The 16,167-nt window shown below is 59.6% G+C and overlaps 1 protein-coding gene across 2 annotated transcripts in view; it reads left to right on the forward strand.

Annotated features, from left to right (window-relative positions):
* Window positions 1-16,167, forward strand: part of NFATC1 (nuclear factor of activated T cells 1) — a 181,985-nt gene that overhangs the window by 119,395 nt on the left and 46,423 nt on the right. The window lies entirely within an intron of this gene.

Here is a 16,167-nt window from a genome sequence, read left to right on the forward strand (position 1 = left end):
TGGCTGTGCCAACCTGTGGTCCTGCAAGGAGACTCTTTGGGAAGGGACTTCTGGGCCTGGGCCCACAAGATAGTGAGGCTCTGGGAGCTGTTCCTGTGGGAGGCGACCCTGCCCAGCACTCCCTGCCCTGGCGGTGGGAGAGGCCAGCATGCTGGGCTGTGGAGAGCCAGCTGCCACTTGCTCCAGGCCCTGCACAGTGGAGTTTCCACAGGAGGGACCCTGGGCGGCACTGCAGCACAGAGGCACTTGGGCTGGTCCCGTCCACTCCTCTCAGCTGCTCAGGGCAGTATGGCAGGACATCCCCAGCTCAGTGCCCCAAGCGCCCGCAGCCTGACCTCAGGCCTGCCTGCTCCTATGTGCCTGTCACCGCTGACCGCACTGGGCCCTGGGTCACCCTGGACTCACCACCTCTAGCCTGAGGCTCATCCTGCCCCAACACCGGTCCAGTACCTCCTGACCAGCTGCAGCCCTGCGTGGCCCCTGTGGCAGGGAAAACCCGGGACCGGCAGACAGCTGGGAGGGATGTGTCCATGTCAGCCAATGCTCAGGGTCCAGGGTCGGTCCCACTGCTCACCTGAAGCCGTCAGAGGTGAGAGATGGGCTTGAGAGGCAGGTGTGGGTCACGGAGTGTCTAGGCAGGCAGGCAGGCACAGCCAGCACCACAGAGCCTCCTTCTGATGCCTCTGCACCCCTGGTGCAGGGGCCGTGTGTGTGTGCACTTCGCTGGGGGACAGTCTGGCCACCCTAAATGTAGGCCAGGAGAGGATTACACGGAACAGCCCAGCTTCTGGGCACTGGACACCCAGCAGTGGTTAATGGTGTTTCGCTGGAAGATCCTAATTATCTGTGAAATTGAGGACCTATTTTTAGGTAAGTCTCTGAGACATGATTCCTTCGATGCCCTTCCTCCTCCCCCTGGGCAGGGGCATCACACAGACCCCAGGCCCCCATCTGGTGCGTGGGCAGCACTGATGGGCCAGGCAGCCCCCGCCCCCGCCAGCACCCCACTGTGAGCGCCGCAGAGCATTAGCCGGGCCAGGCCAGAGATCATGACCCAAGGCCGGAGGCCCCACCGCAGGCCCCACCGTCAGGGCCGGTCCCCGCTGCCGTGTCCCCAGAGCCTACGGGTATCACAGGGTGCTGCTGTCAGTGGCGCCCCCTCCCAGGTGGTGGGCCCTGTGCGGGCAAGGTCCCTGCAGACGGCACCAGTGGGGAGTGTGCGGCCAGACACCCTCCACCTCCTCAAGTTGCAAATTCGGTTTTATGAAAAGGCATGGGTGGCCTTCCCTTCGCTTCTGAATGAGCAGCAGCCTGTGGCCACCGCTGTCGGCTGGTCCTGCCCTGTCCACCTTCGCCATCAGGATGTGGCACCATCTGCCTGGAAGCTTGGGTAGGTCCGTCTTGAGGCCATGAAATCTCCCGGCGTCCACACTGCCTGGAGGGGCTGTCCTGGCTGTGCCCAGGTGCTCAGAGAAACACCTCGAGCCATGTCTCTGTAGCCCTGAGAAGGGGGGAGGCCAGTATGCCCTGGCCCCCAGCAGGACGGCTCTCAGTAAGCAGGTGTGAGCATCTGGAGCGAGTCTTCACCACAGTTAGATTCCCTGTGCAGAGAGCTCTGGGGGCTCCTGCCCATGTGCAGGTGCTCCCCAAGGCCAGGTGCTGTGGCCAGGGTGCTGGGCAGACCTCAGCTCTGAGCTCTGCCCCAGCTGGACGCAGTCGCCCCCAGGCTGGGACACTTGGACCCGGGTTTTCCCATGGCTGAACCAGGACAGGATGCTCATGGGCCACAGATTCCCAGAAACCAGCATGTGGGCTGCAGGGCCTGGGGAAGCAGTGACCGTCGTGGGAGAGAGCGTGCCAGATGGGAGGGCTGCCCCGGTGCTTAGAACCCCAAGGCTGGGCGCAGTTCCCACATAGATGCCCTACGCTGCCCCGCAGGACTCCAGAGCCGCCACACGGCCTTCCTAGAGTGGCTTTGCGGATGATACCGGTCCCGTCTAGTCCCGACAGCTTGGGCGGTCCCGGGCTGTTCCTCGCGCTGCACCAAGTCTCCCCCCAGAATTTTAGCCTTGGCGCCGGGCCTTCCTCTGCCCCTGGGCCCACGCTTTCCTGCGCACCACTCTTGGAGCTGCAGCCCAGTTCTCTGCCTTGTGGCTTCACTGAGCTCACCACATTTTCCTCATTGTTGCCATGAGATCTGGTATCTCTGAGCCTCACCCCTTGGCCATGACTTGCACCATTCATCCAGGGGAGGGTGGCCGCGCGTGGGCCAGGACTGCCCTGCAGCCCTACCTGCTGGAGCCCCTGTGCCACAGGCAGGCCCTCGAGCTCCAGAGTCCACGCGCGGACCTGGTGACAAGCTCTCCAAAGCTGTGTGACACGCCCCTGTGCGTGTCTGCACCACACATGCAAGGAGGGCAAGTGTGCTCTCCCCAAACCCGCAAGTTAGGTGCACGCTCCTCTGCTCCTCCCGTTGCTCTGGGAGGCTGTGTGGGGCTCCCTCGAGCCCCTCTGGGAGGTGACTGGGGTGGCGTGGGGCCGGGGACATGCAGCGGGCGCAGGGGCTGGGGTTGGACGTGGTTGGGAACACCTGCGGAGACAGCGTCAGCCTTCCCGCCTACGCTGCATGCCTGGAGGCTGCACAGAGGTGCCGCCCTTTCCTGCACTCCGGCCTCCCTACCTCCTCATTGGCAGCACAGCCTCTGAAGGCTCTTTCTCCAAGCCAGTGGCTGCCAGCCAGGCTTAGCCGGGACCCACGTGAGGAACACCCTGATGTCACCATGGAGGTGAGCTGACAGCTCATGAAACAGGGCTCACAGCAGTGAGCGGTTCCCCGGTAGAAATCGTGTTCCTATTATGGTCACAGAAATGGATGTTTCTATGCCACCCTTTCAGATGCTAGTTAGGACTCATTAAATTAATTCCACAACCAGCAAATGGGTTGTGACCTGCAGTTTTCCAGCAGCCTGTCGTCTGCAGCCAGAAAGCCCGTCCCAGGCCGACCTGCACAGGGGTCCTTGCTCTGCCCGGGCCGGCTTCTTCCTCACGTGACTTGAGATGCGTTGCTGCTGATCACCCCAGCCCAGCCCAGTGGGAGCTCCACCTCCTGGCCCTGCTCACGCCTGCACCCCTTCACCCCTGGGGACACTCGGGCCCCGGGAGGCCCCGGGAATCTGCATTTCCATTTTGCCGGCTGCTGTCCTTTGTTGCCAGAAAATAAGATGTGAGATGATAATACAACTGACAGAAATAGGGCAAAACCTTGGGCCCAGGATTGTGGACAATCCTGAAAACATTCTTCGAATTTGTTTACCCCATTTCCCAAGTTGCCTCCGATGGGTCCTTTGACTTTTAGAACCAGAAAGGAAATCACATTCGGATGAAAGCCAAGCAAAGCGCAGCTGCCGCGTGGCCTCCGGTGCTCGCGGGGCAGCCGGTGCCTGTCCAGGAAGAGGTCCCTCTGTGGGGGCCACACAGCCCCTGCTCTCCCCCAGTGGCCTGTCACAAGGCTTGTCTGTCATCTGACACAGTGACATCAGAGACCAATGTGAATGGGAGTGAAGTTCAAGGCCTGGTGCCCGCTGCTGACAGCACAGGCCTCCAGCTGCGCGGCCCCTCCTTGTGGGCCCCCAGCTGCAGGCCTGGGAGCATCTTCCTGGCACAGACAGCCTTCACGTTTCAGCTGAAGCCTGGCGAAACACGTCTCCTCCCACACACGGGCAGGCAGGGTCCCCACACATGTTCACCCAGGGCTCATCCCCTCCTGAGAAAAGCACGCCGAGATGGGCTGTCCTTCGCCTGCCCAGCAAGCTGCTCTGTGCCGGTACCACAGCGTGGGTGTGAGGCCGTGGAGGCCTGGGAAGGCTCTGCACGTCTGTGGCCGTCTGTGGCCTCACGTGCCTAATGAGCACGCTGGTCCCTCCTTGGTTCCTGCCAAGAGCCAAGTCAGCCCTCGAACCAGAGCAAAGGGTGGGGTCCCCAGCTGCCGGCCTCACAGACTGCAGTGAGAGGTGCAGGCAGGACGGGGAGCATACGGAATCAGGCTTCCAGGACCTCCTCATGAGCTCTTAGCAGGACAAGAGAACTCTAACAGTAAAGAAAACACCGATTTGAAGATAAGGCACTTTAGTTCATCAAGACACCACTCAGAAAGCGAAGAGGCTGCACAGATGCAGAGAAGAGGCTGCCGTCCCGTAGCCAGAATAGCAGGAGATAAGAACTCTTACAGATCAATGGAAAATGCTAGCGACTCCGTTTTTAAAATGGGCTGAAGTCTTGAGTTGGCACCTCCAGGGACACCCAATGTCTACACAGCATCTGGGCAAACACTGACTCCGCACTCAGTAGGAGGAAGCCCACAGCGGACGGCCCCCCAGAGTGGAGAGCCTGAAATAAAAGGACCGGCCACACTGCATGTTGTGCACACATTGAGCAAACAGAGTCCTGTGTCCTCCCGATGGACCATGGGCTGCCTGGCCACGGAAGCTGACACGCGCGCACTGCGGTCCGTGGGCCCCACTCCTGGGCTGTGCCAGCTTAAGTGAGTGTGAACACCAGAGACACGGAACACTGTTAATGAAGCTGTATTTCTAAGAGCCAAACACTGAACTCGACCAGATGCCCACCCACAGCAGAACAGATAACCAATCAGTCTGATCGCACGACCCTGTGTTAACCCCGTCCACATGGCAGGATGATGACGGCTGAGGGAACTGAGCACGTGGCGTGTAACTCCTGACCCGGGCACCAGAGCCCATCAGGCCTTAGCAGAGGCTGGTGCCTGGGCCTGCAGAGGCTCCGGTCTCCACCTGGGTGCAGGTCTCACAGGGGGATCCTGTGTGAATGCCCCCCAAGCTGCACGCCAATTGTGCCCTGGGCCGTACGTCAGTTGCACCAAAATTTAAAGAACCGCAGACCCTGGAGTCAGGCAACCTGGGACTGAGCAAAGGCCATGTGCACAGTGATCCCTGGCCCGTGGGTCAGGCTGCTGCTCCGCTCGGCGCCTTGGTCTCTTGTCCGTGGCAGTGATGACAGCAACGGCCACCTCAGATGCTGGGGCAAAGAGTCCGTTCCCGCGGACCCCAGGCTCAGAGTCCTGCCTGGCTCGAATGTGTGCTTAGGGAGCCCTGAGGGCTTCTCTCCCGGTGGCCAGACTTGTTTGGTGGCTGGTGCCGTCCCTGGCCCGTTCCTCCATTCATCCCCACCACGTGGCCTCACGCCTCACTTGTGGGTCCAAAACCAGGTCTCGGAAAGCAGGCCCGCCTGGAGCTTGGTCTCCTGAGCAGGCTGGCTGCTGTCACCCACGGCGTATAAACATTGCTCACAAACTCGGCCCTAGCCACACAGTGCTTCCACCTGCTAACAGGTCAGGTCGACACTTTTAGAGACGGTCCGTACAGCTGAGGTTCATAGGATGGGATTTGGAGTTTAGAGTTGCTGGTCATGCAAGTAACTTTTTTCTGCTTGGAGCTGAGAAGTGTCCTAAATCTGGAAAATTAAATTGTTTCTATCCCTGAAAAAAATAAGCACATGCTTCTTCAATAATCCACAATAATCTTAGCCACTGTGTTGCCATACCCAAAGCGACACTGAATTTAATGAACCCAAACAGAATGACACAAAGCAAGCAGCAGAGAACAGGCCCCCACCAGGCTACACCCCCTCTGCCCATGCACACTGCACTCCATGGGTACCCGCCCGCTTCAGTCACGCCAGCCTTTTCCCGTGATTTGCCCCAAACCTTATGGTGGGTTTTCAGGAGAGTTTTGACCCAAAGGCAGGAAATTGGAGGAGACGCTTGGATATATCTCTGCTGCAGGCCATCGTAAGGGAGTCACCCCAGCAGCCCCTTGTTCTGGTCTTTGGGAAACCAGATAATTATTTCCAAGGCCTATTGCGGATGAATAATATTGTGTTCCATGTAAACATGCAAACACACACACTCACACACACACACACACAAAGGGAGACTGTCTTCCGGGCCATCTTACTCGAAGCCAGAGGTGAAGAGAGTGGGGATTAGCCACCCGTGTCCAAAGGCATCTTGGTGATGTGTCTTCAGGTGCAACGAAACAGCCTGGGAGCCTCCCGGGACCCGACGCCCTGCCCTGCCTCTGGGCTGCAGAGGGCCGGGGTCTGGATGTGTGGTCCTCAGATTGCAGAGCCTGAGGAAGACGTGGAAGCCTCAGGCCTGACCCGAGCTGCCCTGGGACAAGGAGCTCTGCTCCCAGGTCCCAGCTGCAGATGCTCCTCAGATGCTTCTCCCAAATGCCTGAGTTAGAAAGAGCACCGTTGATCTTCACAGTAGCCCTGAGAAGCCACGGTTCACTTGAACACTGTGTGTCTTTATTGCTTGCTGTGGAGGAGAGCAGTAAGAGGGGTCAGGGGCACATAATCAAGCATAACGACAGCAGGAGGGATGGTCCTCACCCTCTGCTGGCCTGAACATTGTCCCCTTCCCTCACAGCAGGTGGCCTTTCTCCCTCCTCGGAGCCCACGTCCCGGGGCCTCAGGAGATGCCACACTAGGTGTCCCGACGTCCAGAGAGGGGAGCGCAAAGCCTTGCACGTGGCTGGCGAGAAAGCAGAATGGTGCAGCTGCTTTGGAAAGCCATCAGCAGGCCTGCAAGTAACTGAACATAGAGTCGCCTCTGGCCCAGGATCCCATTCCTATGTATAGACAGAAACGAACAGCTGCGTCCTCACAACACATCTGCATTCATGGCAGCACCGTTCACAGTCACCAAAATGTGGTAACAGCCCAAGTGCCCATGGGAATGAAACACGGTCCAGCCTCCAAGTGCCACTCAGCTGAAAAGCACCCAAGTGTGTGCCACCAGCGGGCACACTGGGATGCAGGTGGGCCTGAGACCATCACGCATCACGAGGGAAGTGGCCACGAAGAGCACGTGTCGTACAGTCCCATTGGTATGAAGTGTCCGGACAGGTGAATCCCTGGGGGCATAAAGTGGACTCGTGGTTGTCTAGGGCTGGGGGACTGTGGGGCAGAGGGGCTGGGGTGTCCAGGGTCCCGGACACGCTCCAAGAGGAGCCGTGCTAATGGCTCACGAACACACAGCCACGGGTTGCACACTGACATGGTGGGTTACAGGGCGTGGGGGTCATATCCCAGAAACGCATTCAAAAACAAGACCTGCCCTGTGCCTGCAGCTTCCGCAGCATTCCGTGCCTGACTTATGAACACGAGGGGACCGAGGGCCGCCAGACGTGTGGAAGGCCGGTGACTAAGCGTGTGCCCGGGCTGGCTCTGCTGGTCCAAGGGCTGTTTGTTCATTTCTTGGGAATGTGGGGAGCCCGGTGCTGTGACTTGGAATCGTCCATTGTGAGAGTTTGCGCCTTGGAGCCTGGGTGACACTGTCAATGCGTAACCCGAGAGTCAAACATTTCCCAGCACCCAACTGCCATGCCGTGGAAGAGATGAAGTGCACAAAAAAGGGAAAGAGAAGAAACAGGGAATTGTAGGATGTAGGGAAAAACCGTGATGCAGATTCAGAAAGATAGAAAAAGACCCGGCGATCACAGGAAAGAGTGGCCAGGTCAACAGGAATACTCCGTGTTCAGAGAGAGCTCTTGGGAGCTTTTTTAAATGATGGCATTGATAAAAATTTAAAGGAGAGTTCAAGGTAGACCTGAAATACTCTAGGAAGTATGGCAAAAACACAGAGAAGAAGGAAGACATGGTATAAATTAACAGACCGGCCCAAGAGGCCCACTGCCGGACTAAAAGAATTTCCAGAAATAGCAGGAAATGGAGGGCAGGATGTCGTCAAAGAAACAGAAGTCCCAGAAATCGAGGCGTGGGGTCTCTCAGACCAAAGGACGGACTTCCCAGCAGTGCACATGGAGAACACCCGCCTGGAGGTGCCCCTCCGCGACTTAGAGCCCAGGACGCAGACAGAGCAGACCCCAGGGCCTTCGGGAGACATGGGCAGAACGGACGTCAGGGCAACCCAAGTCCTGGACAGCAGCCTGGAAACCAGGGGCTGGGGCAGCCCCTCACTGCACGGGGAAGGACGTTCCCCACCCGACATCCCAGTCAACCCCTCTACCAATCAAGCTTGAAAGAAAAAGGTCTTTCCAGGCAGGGGGCAGGCGCCTAGAGGCTGGGCTCCCCCAGCAAGAGGGTGTGAGTCACGGAAGAAGAAGACTGGCCGCCAGGACACAGAGAGGCCAGGAGCCCCGAGGAGTGCAGTGACAGACGTCCTGGTGACGGCTTCCTGCCGGCCAGGTGGGTGGGCGAGGGCAGAGGGCTCCCGGGGGCTGTCCCCAGGCAAGGCTGGAAGCCAGGACGTCTGCGGTGTCTCACTGAGGGGCTGGCGGTTTAACACTGGCAACTGAAAACTGAAGGCAGTTAGAATCCCAGGAGAATGTAGCTTGTGTAAGAAACGGTGTGGATTCATGATGTGTTAGTTAGGAGGCAGGTTTGGCTGACAAAACAAAGGCCAAAACAGTAGTGCTCCAGCGATCACGCTGCTTTCCTCTCACAAGGCTGCGTGGGCAGAGGCAGCGTGGCTGCTGCACCCACGGGCCAGGCCCTTCTCTCCTGTGGCTCCGCCGTCCTCAGCACGAGGTGGTCATCCCGCAGTGCAGTGTGGCTGCCTCAGCTCCTGCCAATGGGCCCACCTCCCGCTTCATGTGTCCTTCGGGAAGCTGCACACATCACGCCCGCTCACGTGGGTGGGCCTGTTGGCCGGAGGCAGGTTCCACACGTACCGGTGAGTAGGAGCCTCGGCGCTTACCCACACGCCCAGCTACACTTCAGTTGTTACAGACACGTCTGGAGGGAGCTGGAGGGGCTGGGGCAAGGTGGTGCTAAGGGCGGGTCCGGCTGCGGGGTGAGGAGATGACGCCCTGCCACGTGTCCCTAAGAGGCCCAGACTGGCGGATCCGTGCATGACGCGACACGGTGTCTGAGACCCGCTCCAGACTCAGGAGGTATCTGTGTGTTACTTGTGCAATCGCGAAGCAGGCTTTAAAAAGTCAAAAATTTCCCTTCTCCAGCTGGAGGAGGAGGGTAGCCGATGACCAGCCACGCTGCTGCCGGTCCTGGTGTCACGGTGGCCCCCCGCTGGGGAGCCTCTGGGTGTGCATGAGGCAGAGCGATGAATGGAAACCTGGGGTGCAGGGAAGGGAGGGAGGCCTCTCACCTCCCCGCCCCCCGGCCCACTGCTGCCCACCGCAGGCCAGAGCCCCACACAGTCCGGCGGGGCCCCCTGCTGGGGCGCCAGCGCCTCCTGCCCGCCCTTCAGGCTGCCCTGGCTCCGTGCTTCCCAGAAGGAGCCGCGCTGGCCGGCTTCCGCAGACCCGCTCAGCCGCAGCGGCCTCGGCCCGTCACCCTCAGCCAAGAGGAGGAGGCGGGTTTTAACCCCTCAATGGTCACAGTTTTGAAATGGGATCTGGCGAATGATTAAACTAAATCGTGGACCTAATTGCTTTCACTTAACATAATATTAAAGCGAATGCGATCCTGTGTTTGACTTGGACGAGCAGCGCCTCGGCTGCAAAGCTCTGCTCTGGTCGGGGAGGCTCCCCTTCAGACACTGTGCAAAAATACTGAAAAGCGAGGTGCTTGGTGTCTGTTAAGTTAAAGACCTATTTTTAAATGGAGCAATTGGCCACTCTGGGGAATCGTTCACCCCTGTTTCTGCCTTCAGTCTGGAAAGCAAACCGCCAGAGGCAAGCACGAGCTGTGCCCACCTTCTCTTGCAGCAGCCAAGTGCCACGCGGGCTGTTGAAGTCGGGGTCCCTGAAGGATCCCCAGCCCTGACTTGGCTGTGGGGCCGGAGAGCCTGGGTGCGAGACACGGGAAACCGTGACTCACAGGGGCCTCTGGGAGCTGGGCCAGTTCCAGGTGCCGGTGGTGAGGCCCGGGGCTGTGGCTGCCAGCACGGCCGGTGGCTGTAGGCCGGCGCCGCACGGGGTGGGGGGGGCACAGTGCTGATGGGGAGAGGGCGGGGGCCTGGGGAGGCGGGTGATGGGGCCCAGGGTCAAGAAGGAAAACCCTGGAAGAACCCCAAGTTCACCGACGGACAGACCACTGGGGGTGCCGCAGAGGACCCAACGCAGAGGCCGCCGTCCAGCCACCCTCCACCCGCGCTGCAGCTTCCCTTCCACTGCCCGGCCAGACTTCGCCAGAGTTGCCAGAGCAGCTGCTCACACGGGAGGGTGGGAGCCCCGGCTGAGCCCCTCCTGGAGGCCCAGCGGGCCCTGGCTGGGCAGCTGCGCAGGGAGGGAGGTAAGGGCCCGGGATGCAGGCACTCCCTTCTGGGCAGTGAACGGTCCCAAGTTAACTGAGAAGGAGAAAACACGGTAATAAATCTGGAGCCTGCTTTTATAGTGCCTCTAGCTCAGATTTTCAGTTTGGAAAATACTTTTTATGTGTTCCAAGCACCCTGGTGTTGGCAAAATAAAAAAAGGACCGTCCCTTTCCATCCGGGAAAACAAGAGTCCTAGTAAATTGCAGCCTCCAGGCCCTTCATCACATTTAAACTAAATGGTTTGCTTCAGCTTTTCCAATCTCACCTCATTTCTGTGCCTCCACCCTGGAGGCCCGAGCCCCCTCACTCTGAGAGGCGGCCCCTGCCCACTCCTGCCTACCACCTTCCAGGAAAGGTCAGCTGGCCAGGACTGCGTCCTCCGCATGGAACAACGGGGGACGGTCCACGTCTCCAGGGGCCTTGAGTGAAAAGGCGTAAGAATATGAAAAGTGGAGGTGCCCCCCACGGACCAGAGGGGCCATGGGCACACACTGGTCTGAGCACCGCCCCCCGGGGCCCCTGTGAATGAGGCGCCGTGCGGGACACAAAGCCCGTGTTTGTGGGGCGGATCTGCACCCGCTCCACGCGGCTGTGGTTTCCACCCTGGCAGGAGGAGACTGTTTCTGCTGAGCTGCGAGTCCGTGTAGAAGCAGGCGAGCGTGGTGCACGATGCCGAGACGGGTAGGTGGGGTAATTTGCTCCATCTGTGCTGGCCAGCCGCCTCCACCCACCACGGTGCGGTGAATAAAGTCAGGGGTGCCCCTTCGAAGCAGCTGCAACCCATCCAGTTGCACAAATGAAAACGGGAAGGGGCCAAGTGCCTCATGCCACAGCTGTGCGCACAGCCCAGTGAGACAGCCGTCCAAACAAAGCCGCCTCCCCAGGCCTTGGTCCGCTGACAGGGAGGAAGGCCACTACTGTAAGCCCCAGGCATTCTGGTGAGCTGGGGGCCGGCGGGGGGAGCTCTCCAGCTGGAGGGTGTTTTGGGCAGCCTCCACCCCAAAATTTCATCCTGGTGCATGAGGAGCATCCTCAGGCCCTCACCTGCCCGGCTGCCTTGGAAGCAAACGGCCATGGGAGGAGCTGTGACAGCCCCCAATGCCAGGCAGGCTGGGGCTCCCACAGTGGGACTCCTAGGCATCCTGCCCACCTAGAATGGCCCAGGGGCAGCCAGTTAGGGAAGGGGGCGCAGGCTGGGGCAGGCCTGGTTTGTCCAGACAGAGCAACAGCTGGGGTCTCCAGGGCAGGCTGCAGGGGGCTTTCCAGGTGGAGCACGGAGCTGACAGTTCCGCCCCTAGCCGTTGGGACAAGCCTCTGCCTGCTCCTCCCGGACCCACACCACAAGTGTGCTCTGTCGCAGTGCCCCTGCAGGGCTGCCAGGGGAGGCCCGGTGCCGAGTGAATCAGGGCCCACATCCAGCCCCATGCTCCCCTTCTATCCGTGTCTGTCCCTCAAGAACACTTGAGATATGTATGCACACATATGCAGTGTATGTACATATTCATGGTTACACACAGATGCACATTTATGTGTATGTTTATACTGAGCATGCTTGCATGCATCCTTGTATCAGCACACCTGATTACACACACACGTGTGTCCTTGTAGTGTGCAGACACAGCACAGGCATGGCTGCTGTGGGTCAGGCAGGAACACTGAGAGCCCAGGGCCCGGCTACAGACACTGCTAACTTACCCACAGCTGGAGTGGGGCGCCGCATGGAACGTGGTGGATGGTGCGACCAGGGGCCTGGCAGGCAGGAGCTCAGGTAACCAAGCTCTCAATTCCCAGGACTTGGAGCCCTCTGCTGGGACCCAGGGCCTGTGGCACACTGACCATTCAGGGACGCAGAAGCAGGTCTTGCTGAGACGAGAGCCCTGGAGGAACAGGACACGGCCTCCACAGCAGAGCTACCCTCCTGATGTCAGCAAGGGTGGGGGTTATGAGCCAAGGTGACCCTAGCTTCCTCACAGAGGTGTGTCCTGCCCCGTGTGCACATGTCTGCAGTGAACCCTCCCAGGGGCTGCCTCAGTGAGGGTCAGCGGTACCCAGGCTCCTGGAGACGTGTCCCTGCCTGAGAGCTGCCCTCCCTTTGCTTCTGGGGCCTCTTGCCCTCCTCTCTGTGGAGCCCCAGGGTCCCAGGCCTGACCGAGACTGTCTCTCTGGCCAGAGAAAACACTGGCTCTCAGGCCTCCTGTGACGGCGAAGGCCAGATGAGCAGCCGGGCAGTTCCCACCCAGGATGACCGCAACCCGTGCCTCCACACAGTGGAGGAGCGACATCAAACCCAAGCGCAGGCCCTGGGCAGAGAACCACCTGCTAGGTTTCCCAGTGAGCAGGACCCCCTGCCCACGCCGTGGGAAACCGCTAGTGGTGGAGAGGTCACTCCTGCCCATCACCAGCCTGCGGGCATCGGTGACCCAGCACCTGCCCCGCCACTCAGCAGAGCTCCAGGCGTCGGCCACAGACCTGTGACGCCTGCGTATGACATGCTCACTGGATTTTGATGAGTTTGTAAGAAGAAAATTGTGAGATAACTGCTGAATTTTTACACTGGTCACAGATCGAAATGATAATTTGGTATAAGGGGGTTAAATAAAATATATTAAAACTATACCTATATATTTTCAGTTTTCTAATGTGGCCACTAGAAAACATCAATTGCACATGTGATTTCCATTAGACTCCTCCCAGACAGCATATGTTTAGAGAATCGCTATAAAATTTTCCACCTCCTGCTGATTTCTCTAGAATCCTGTATAATCCGCACGTATGGGAACACGTGGTCAGAGGGAAATGCTCCATAGTTGACAGGACTATCAGGTAATAGTTTATTTTTTTCCTATTTAAAAATAAACAGTTCAGTAGAGAAAGACTCCGAGGTAGGACATAGCTTAGAAAGTATGTTTCTGCCCCAGTTCAGGACTGAATGCTCAACACCCTTCTCAGTCACCAACACAGGTACCTGGTACACACCCAGGCACAAGTCAGGGGCGTGAGCTGTCATAGGAGAATGCTGTAAGTGAGCAAGGAGTCAGAAAGCCTGTGGAGCAGACAGATGCCAGGAATGGAGAGAGAAGCCCGGGACACTCAGGATGGAGAGCACAGAGCAGGCTGTGTGCGGACACGGGGCCATGCACGTGGAGGGGCCATGCGCGCGGAGGGGCCGTGCGCGTGGAGGGGCCGTGTGCAGAGGGGCTGTGCGTCAAGGGGGCCATGAGCGGAGGGGCCATGCGCGTGGAGGGGCTGTGCGCAGAGGGGCTGTGCGTCAAAGGGGCCATGCGCGGAGGGGCCGTGCGCGTGGAGGGGCTGTGCGCAGAGGGGCTGTGCGTCAAGGGGGCCATGCGCGGAGGGGCCGTGCGCGTGAAGGGGCTGTGCGCAGAGGGGCTGTGCGTCAAGGGGGCCATGCGCGGAGGGGCCCGTGTGCGCAGAGGGGCTGTGCGCACAGAGGGGCCGTGTGCAGACACAGCAGAGGCTGTGATGATGTCATGTCACAAACAGCCCCGCCCCAGGGGTCCTCACTCCCAGGCCTGCGGTCCAGGGAGCGCCTTGTCAGCAGGAGCCAGAGAGCAGCTGCTGCAAGCAGCGTCCCAGGCCTCCCCAGCGTGGTGCTCCCACTTGCCCGGGAGTCACAGGGCCAAACCACCTTGGGGAGGGCAGCTGCCCCACCTGCTGTCACAGCCACGGGTGGGGTCTCCCTCAGTCTTCCTGGTCAACACCAGCAGACCCCCAGCACGATCCCCACAGGGTGCCCTGGGCAAGTCCACAAACCCCGTTCCCCAGCGGCTCCCTGTGAAGGGGTGGGAGGCAGTGACTGATGGCGCCATGATCAGCCGGCTGCCCCTCGTCTTGTGGGTGGAATTTATTGCGTCAATATGTGTATCTCGCTTTTGCCATGCGTGTGACACCCACGTGACATATGCAGGCGCATGTCAGCACAGTGTGAGCCTGGGCGTCCTGAAGGGCAGGGCAGAGCGAGCCGGCCCCCAGCTGCCGTCCAGGCCAGTGGCACACTGGCCCTGCTGGGCGGCTATGGGAGCAGAGGAAGCCGACTTTGAGGCGCCGACTTTGAGGCACTGTCTTCCTGGACACCCTCCCTGAGCCACCATCACACCTGCTTCCAGATCACCACCTCTGAGTCTTCAGGGGCCCGGCGAGTCCCCCATCCTCCCTGCAGGTGTGCGGCCACTGTCGGCTCCCTAGTGTGGAGCTGGCGAGGAACCCCAGGGCCAGGAAGGGTGGCTCCCCTCCCGGCATCCACTCCCTGAGGTTTCCACTTGACCCTCACCCCAGTGCAGCCAATCAGAGATCTGTTTGGATTTAATGTGACCCTATTACAAAAATGCAAATGCATGCAGGCTATTAAAGGGCCACCAGTCATTCACATGTTGGTGTGAGGGAGCCCACCCATCACTCCCTCCCAGGCTTTACTAAGGCAGCCCAAGTGCTGGTCTGAACTCTCAGAAGCACCCTGAAGGGCTGAGGGCCTCCCCCCTTTCTCTTCCTGCCTCCTGCCTTGGGAGATGCCCAGGTTACAATGGGCAGGACAGAGCCCACCCCTGATGCCTGAGCTCTGAGCAGCAAATGATATTTTAGAACCAAACAGCTTGTCATTGGAGAACTTCTTGTTCATTCTGGGGAAGTGTCTTTCAAAATCCAAGCACTTCCATAGAAACAGCCTCCACAAGGCATGAGCTGCCCCAGAGCCTGACAGTGGCTCCTGCCACGGTCCGAGTGAGCGCGGGGATTTCTCTCCAGAGGGAACGATGCGGGCAGCAGGTGCAGACACAGGCTCTGCCACATGCACACACACACACCACACGTGTGCACGCACACGCATGCAGGCACGCAATAGCCCCCACATGCACACACCCCATGTCACACTCACAGGTGTGCACATGCAGATGTGCGCACAAACACCTCCATGTGCACACACCTCCCTCTGCTCCCCACAGGCTCTGCCCCTACCCTCGGCCCTGGCATGCTGAGCCATGCCATTTTATTCCTGGGACCCCTTCCTCCCGCCTTCCTTTGGGAAGAGCCCTGAGGCCGAGACAGCGCCGGCCTGTTCTCACTCTGATTCAGTCTGGATGCTGGAATTGTTTTCAGCCCCCATCTTTTTCCTTAGCAAATGTTCTTTATCAAAAGAAGCTTAGCTGGGAGCAGCAAGCAGTGGCTGAGGACATTGTCCATTAGGTGGCGGTGACCGCATCAGCGCCTGGCTCTGCACCCTGGAGCCAGGCATTAGCCTCCTGACCCACGTGCCGCCAAGGCTCCGGTGGTCCCAGCAGAGCGTCTCATCTGCGGCTACTTACGGCCGACCTTCTGTCACCTCTTAAGGAGCCTGGGGCAACGGGGTGTGAAGAGAAAGAGCACAGTGACGACCCCCACTTAGCGAGGTTTTCTGTCTGGGAGTGAGTCCGTTTGTCTCTCTGGAAGCCTGAGACCAGGGGGCTGAGGCGGCCTTGCAGAGGCTCGTTGTTTTCAGCCAGCTGCACGTGTGTCCTGGGTGGTCACAACGAACCCTCACAAACTGGGGACCAGAACAGCAGGAATGTCTTGCATCACCACTCTGAAGGCGGAAGCCTGAGGTCCAGGCGGGGCAGGCCGTGTTCACTCCCGAGGCTCCAGGCCAGGGTCCTTCCAGCCTCGTCCAGCGCTCGGGGGCACCAGGAGTCCCTGTGAGTGTGGCCCCATCCCTCCGTCTCTGCCTCCATGGGCACGTGCCTCCTCTTGCGTCTGCGTCCTCAAATTTCCCTTCCAGGGGGTGAGGCGGGTTTGTTCCATCTGCTGACCTGGGGGGCGGTGTGGGGGAGCAGCAGGTGGCGAGCAGTGAGCCCCGAGGCAGGCACAGGGCCTGCAGGCCAGGGTGGGGTGGGAGCTATGGCGGG

This window comes from Manis pentadactyla, chromosome 6 (genome assembly GCF_030020395.1).
Source record: "Manis pentadactyla isolate mManPen7 chromosome 6, mManPen7.hap1, whole genome shotgun sequence".
In the NCBI taxonomy this organism is placed as follows: Eukaryota; Metazoa; Chordata; class Mammalia; order Pholidota; family Manidae; genus Manis; species Manis pentadactyla.